The 6,455-nt window shown below is 41.1% G+C and overlaps 1 long non-coding RNA gene across 4 annotated transcripts in view; it reads left to right on the top strand.

Moving 5' to 3' along the window:
- The first annotated feature begins 4,423 nt into the window (after nucleotides 1-4,423).
- LOC145511796 (uncharacterized) overlaps nucleotides 4,424-6,455 on the top strand; it is a 136,805-nt gene continuing 134,773 nt past the window's right edge. For 3 of the 4 annotated variants that reach the window (XR_014058196.1, XR_014058186.1, XR_014058202.1), the window contains exon 1: nucleotides 4,424-4,512. This is a non-coding gene — a long non-coding RNA (uncharacterized LOC145511796). Of the gene's footprint in view, nucleotides 4,513-4,734; nucleotides 4,982-6,455 lie in introns of those variants that run through there. The other variant, XR_014058192.1, reaches the window with a different exon arrangement.

The following is a 6,455-nucleotide window of genomic DNA, read 5'->3' as shown; positions in this document are numbered from 1 at the left end:
TGAAACAGACTTTGAAGATAGGGTTCATGTCTATTTCATTCTTGAATTTTCTGAAGTACTTGCTCTAGTGCCTTGCACATAGCATGTATATAAATATTGGTTGAATGAATAACAAATGAAACACCAACTCTTCAGGGCTTATCTTGACCTTTGTCTCTTATTTTGTAATTATAGCATGTGGTTGTGTTGTTTCTGTGGTAGATTTAACCTAAGAATTATGTGGAAAAGCATTTTTTAAAAAGTTAAAGTTCAGAAATATGCTATTATTAAACTAATTTTCAGAGTTTTCTTCTTTGTAATAAAAAATGAACTGAGAGCGTTCAGAAGGAACCAGACTATAATTTAAACCCAGATATACATAGTGCATTAAGTAAATCAACAAAGAAATGAATAAAATTCATAGCTTATCAGTTTGGGCTCACTAATATACTTTTATTCAATCTAGTAAATATTCTCGGTTTTCTTGAATTACAGCAAACCACAGCCCATAAATTAAAGCTGGCCCACTGCTTATTTTTCAAATAACGTTTCATTGGAACACAACGATGCTCTTCTCCTTACTGCTTTGTCATAGCTGCTGTGGTGCTACAATGGCAGAGCTGAGTACTTACAACAGCAATTCTGTGGCCGGCAACGCTAAAATGTTTACTATCTAGCTTTTTACAGAAATGTTTGCTGACTCCTGATTTGGACTCTACAAGTCTCTTTATTGGCAGTGTACACTAACCTTAACAAAAAAGCTCAAGAGCCTACCCCTTACCCTCTTTTCTCACTCCAAGAGGAGAGGATTGTGAACTGAATCAAAGACAGGTGAAGGGCACTCAGAGATTATAGTGGGGCTTTTGTTGGGAGGTGAAAGGAGCCAAACTCTTTTCCTATTCATGATTTATGCTGTCCTGCCTCATACTGTCTTTGGAGATAGATTGCAGAAACAAAGTGGAACCAGGGTGGGTACTGGGAAAGCATCATGCAGTTGTTGAGAGCAGATTTAGGTTTACATTTCCAGAGAGAAAGGTGTATGCAGGGTGTATGCAGCTGAACAGGCATTGGAGCAGGGCTGGGAATAAAGAGTGAGCCTAAAATCAGCGAAACCGTCTTGTCATTCTTTAGCTCTGTTCCATTATGGGAAATGTTACAATATTACAAAGCTTCCTTCTCACAATGAACAGAAATTTTCTTCACTGGTATTGATCCATTCTTCTAGAGCTTTCTTTGTGTTGTAGGCTTAACTGTCACCCACCTCCCCAAATTCACATGCTGAAGTCCTGATCTTCAGTACCTCAGAACATGGTATCTTCCTTGAAAACAAGGTCTTTAAAGAGGTAATTAAATTAAAATGAGGTTATTAGAGTGACCCTAATCCAATCTGTCTGATGTCCTTATAAGAAGGGGAAACCAGAACACAGACATACACAGAGGAAAGGCCATATGAACACACAAGACCATCCATAAGTCAAGGAGAGAGCCTTCAGTTAGCCCTGCTAACTCCCTGATCTTGAACTTTTATCCTAGGAACCTGTGAGAAATTAAATCTATATCATTTAAGCCACTTAGTCTGTGGTACTAGCACACTAATATGCCATGTATCAGCCTTCATATATGAGTAGACAACTATCATCTCTTCTGGTCATCTGTTAAATATCTCTTCTCTCACATAGTTTAGTTTACTGACTGGGTACCATCTCCGGTATATAGTATCTTTTAAATATATATGTTCTCCAAATGTTTCTACCCATTGGTTCAACAGTTTTACCTCCAGAATTCTCCATTTTAAGGAAATCATTCTACAGAAGCACAACGCTTTATGCACAAAGATTTGCACCCCAGTGCTGCATTTTATTTTCTTCAACTTAGAAAAATGGTCTATATATATACTACTTTACTTATTTTACAAACAAAAATTAACCCCAAGTGCATGTCTGGTGAAATTTTCAAAAATATGAAAATTTGTAAGTAAAAATCTCCTCTTGCACTCTCTAGAGATAACTGTAAACTTTACATATAATTATAAACAACATACTCATACATATTTTTAAACAGAAATGGGGAAACTTGTACACAGTATTAGAATTTTTTCCCTTATGATAGCGTGGAGATCTCCCTACAGTAATTCAATTCCTCATCGTTCCTTCCATCACTGCCTTCATAACTCCTGCCCAGCTTTAAAGAGTCTGGTTGTCGTCTCCGTCTTCTTCCCTAGTGTTAAGTGTCCTTTCTCTAGGCTCTAGACCATAGTTAAGAATAATGTCTCTAGAGTCAAACTGCCTGGGTTTGACCCTATTGTTTTCATTTCACATGGTTGCTATAACAAGTTATTACAAACTCACTCTGGGGATTAACAAGTGGACATCTTTAACGAGCTAGTATTTATCAATACGTAAAAATGCCACCTTGTTAGCAAGATGTGCCTCAGTCTCTGACAACTATTGAAATAGTAGAGAGATTGTCCCTACTCATAAGGTTGCTAAGAGAATTCAGTGAGTTCATTCATGTGAATAGTGCCTGGAACGAAGTATATGCTCAGTACCGTTAGCTATTATAACCATATAGTTATCTATGTGTCTTATTTGCCGAGTTACTAGACTGCTAGTTCCTTGAAGGAAAGAACAGTGTTGCATATTATCTGCTCAATAAATGTTCCTTAAATTGAATTGCTCCACCTAAAAGACTATTATTTAGCCAATAAAATAATAGAAAATTTGAAATGTTATGAAAAATATCATATCTTGTTGTCCTATTAAGTGACAAAATCAAAATAAAATATGCATAGACAAGCACATCTGCTTGAAATGTGCAGAACTAAAAATTATGCATAAAAATAGACTGGAAGTATGCCTACACGTTAACAGTTGGTGGTCTAGGAACGATGGAATGATGGGTAATTTTTTATTCCTATTTTTACTTTCAGACTTTATTGAGATTTAAGGTGTACAAATAATTTATATCTGATTTACACACACACATATACACACACCCCTCTTGCTTGTTAAACATTAGAGGTGATTACATAGAGCCAGAACTCAGGTTTTGAGTTATTAATATTACCTGGGTTAGTGACAGTTCTGGTTCATCGTTTAGGAGCCCTGAGTGCAGGGAAGCAAGCTGCTGTTGCCAATGTTGTTATTGTTGTAATTGTGTTTCTGCTTCGGTGTCCTCACCTGAGAGCCAAGGTGAACGATCCTCCACCCAGAGGGCTGCAGTGGTTCCAGTGCGATAATGCATGTAAACTCCTAGCATGTCATATGACACACAACAGGCCCAGAATAAATGTCAGCTGCCCTTCTCGGGGTTCTTATTCCTGAGAGAATGATGCTGATCTGATGAGACATTTTAAGTTTTAAGGAGACATTTGTTCAGAGAAGGAAAGAAGAGAAAATAGAGAATAAAACCAGCTTGATGAATCTCCGGATCTATAAGACTTATTTAAACCCTTCACGTGTAAAGATGTGCCAAATCTGATTCTACAAGAATGTTTTTCAAGTATTCAGTTTTTAGCAACAGAACTCCCTACCCCCCTCCCCAAATCTCATGCAGATTCCTCTAGATTTAAAACAGATCAAAACCGCTGCTCTGGTAAAATGGAGGTCAGGTCACTCATCTGAGCTCCACATTGCTCTTACAGAGCTGAGGCTTCTCAGAGAATAATGTGGAAAATGCTCTTCCAACATAAATGTAACTGGTTCACAAACTGTAACTTGGCCAGCTTCTTCTGGGAGAGGGGGCACAGTGTCCTTGGCCCTCTATTGTGGTTTGCGGGGCAGCAAGGGGCAGAGGGATCATGAGCAACAGCTGTCCCCAGGCTCCTGAACTACTTGGCAGGGCATTTGTGCATGTCTCAAGCCTGTTCCTTAGGAGCTGTGCCCTTATTTGAGCCAGAACTACACAAAGGCATTGTCCTCAAACACTGGGTCTCCTCTTTCTTGACTGGCCCTTGTTTACCCATTCATCAGCAGGTGGTGGCTGGAACATTCCCCTTTGATTTTGTGGCTCAGGAGCGGCAAGCTAAGACCTAAGCTGAATAAACATCGTATCATTTGGCACTGGCACGATTCCTGGTAGTCCGGGTCAGGAGAGGTTTAAGGAGGATTAGGTTTAGATTAGAAAAGGGGTTGAGTTATTTTTTTCCCCTGTGGTCTCTTTTAAGTGCCTTAGGGTTTTGTAAGAGGAAAGTGGGCTGACAGCCTGGACTCAGTTGCTCCAGAGATAAAAGTGGTAAGCTCAGTGTTCTTTTCTGGACCATCAGGGTATGTTCTTCTCCTGAACGTGGTTTTTCCCGTGAGACTCATGAGTTCCTGGGAATCTGCTAAAAGCTCTAAACCTTATCTCTGGAAAACTAGCGGCATCTGTGCACAAGCACGCACGGGCAGGTACACAAGGGCACGCCCACACAGGCTTGCGCGTGCGCGTACACGTGATTTGATTTACTCGCAGGCGTTCCTGAAACTCACAAGCCAGAAGAATTTCAAGAGCCTACACAACTCACTTTTCAGAGGGACCTCACCCTTCCCAGAGGTGAGCTTGAGGAGGGCGGGGGTGGTTGTTCTGCCTAGAGTGGCTCCTGGGTGACCACTGGCCGTGCTGCCTGGCCCTTGCTGTCACAACGCCAGGTTCCTTTGGCAGGCTGGCCTTGGAGGCTGGCCGGGGGCTCTGGCACTTGCTCTTGTTTATAGCACAAAGTCTTGCTCCACTCCCTGGCGACGGCTTGCAAACCAAAGCTGTTTCATTTCCCCAAGACAAAGAGGTTAGTGGGTGGTGGAGGAGGGGAACAGTACCACGGCAAACACCTTTGGAGAGCACACCTTCTCCTTAGATTCCCTGGAAGATTGTCCTTCCACCCCAGCGTCTGCCATCTCTGGCTTTGCTTCTGGGGCAACTGTGGCTGGCTCTGTCCTCCAGGGAAAGAAACTGATGACTGCATTTTTCCTCCTTGTTCTTCTCCTTCTCTGTGGTGTCCTCCCTACCATCATCGTTTATTTAAAGGGTGAGCCTAACCTGTTTTTTTCTCAAACAGAAGGATGTTCCCACTTCAAATTAAACACTGGAGTGCCTAGGCTACTGTTTACTTGTTGTGTAACAATGAGCAAGTCTCTTAACCTCTCTGAGCCCTAGTTTTCTCCTGAGATTAAAACAGTATCTGCAGTATGGGGTGGTCAGGAAAAATTAACATGGGACAAGTTGTTAGCAGTTTTCTCACTCTAAGTGTATATTGGGGAATGGTTTACCATTAATATTATAAGCACATTCTTATCCTCCAATGAAACATCATTTTCTCTCTAGAAACATCTCTAGAACCTTGCTGCTGCTAAGTCACTTCAGTCGTGTCCGACTCTGGGTGACCCCATAGATGGCAGCCCACCAGGCTCCTCCGTCCCTGGGATTCTCCAGGCAAGAACACTGGAGTGGGTTGCCATTTCCTTCTCCAATGCATGAAAGGGAAAAGTGAAAGTGAAGTCGCTCAGTCATGTCCGACTCTTGCGACCCCATGGACTGCAGCCTACCAGGCTCCTCCATCCATGGGATTTTCCAGGCAAGAGTACCGGAGTGGGGTGCCATTGCCTTCTCCTCTAGAACCTTAAACACAAGCAAAAAGCTTTCTCCAACTTGGCATGGGGAATTTCTACTTGCCACCTCTAGGGTGAGCAGCTACTCAGGTGGTGTCGTTTTAGGGACTGTTGAAGATTCTAAGGGCTTCCCTGATAGCTCAATTGGTAAAGAATCTGCCTGCAATGCAGGAGACCCTGAACCCAATAGTACTCTTAGCATGAAGGTAAGGGAACTTGGTGGTCCAATCTAGTCTACTGTGTAGTAATAATATTTTAAAACATTCAAATTCTGCTTTTAATTATTATACCATCATATATATATGTGTGTGTGTGTGTGTGTGTGTGTGTGTGTATACATACCATTATATATGGTGGAGAAGACCAAACTGGTTTCTACAAGAATTAACATTCATTTGCACATTTTCCATGTCCTGATAAGTGTCTTAAGCATTTTACCTAGTTTAATCCTTTCAGTAACACTTCAAAGAGGTCCTATTATTATCATTTTATAAGTGGAAACAGAGACTCAGAGAGGTTAAGTAAATGGTCCAGGGTCACAGAGCTTGTAAGTATCAGAGCTGTTGGTAAATCTTCAGCCTCCTTCTGCTTTGATCTCTCCAAATTTTTATGAGAATGTGTTGCTTCTCTTTACACTCCCTAAAATAATAATTTTCAGTTGAGAAGTTCATTCTTGCTCGCTTTGATAGGCCTGAGAGTCTCCTCCTAGCAAGAATCTCAGATGGCTTAACGCTGTCCAGAGCTTCAGATTTATTTAATGCAGCCTTCACATTGTTTGTAAAGCTGCTGGATAATTTATTTTTTAACCTCCATGCTAAAGAAAATTATGTAAGTGTTCACATGCTTCAGTGCTCATCAGTAAGGGAGGAAGAAGTAATATTGTCTGTTTACATC

The sequence above is a fragment of the Giraffa tippelskirchi genome, chromosome 1 (assembly GCF_054371585.1).
Source record: "Giraffa tippelskirchi isolate mGirTip1 chromosome 1, T2T-mGirTip1v1.2.pri, whole genome shotgun sequence".
Taxonomy (NCBI): Eukaryota; Metazoa; Chordata; class Mammalia; order Artiodactyla; family Giraffidae; genus Giraffa; species Giraffa tippelskirchi.
Note: the sequence above shows the minus strand (reverse complement) of the source record. Positions and strands in the feature narration are given on the sequence as shown.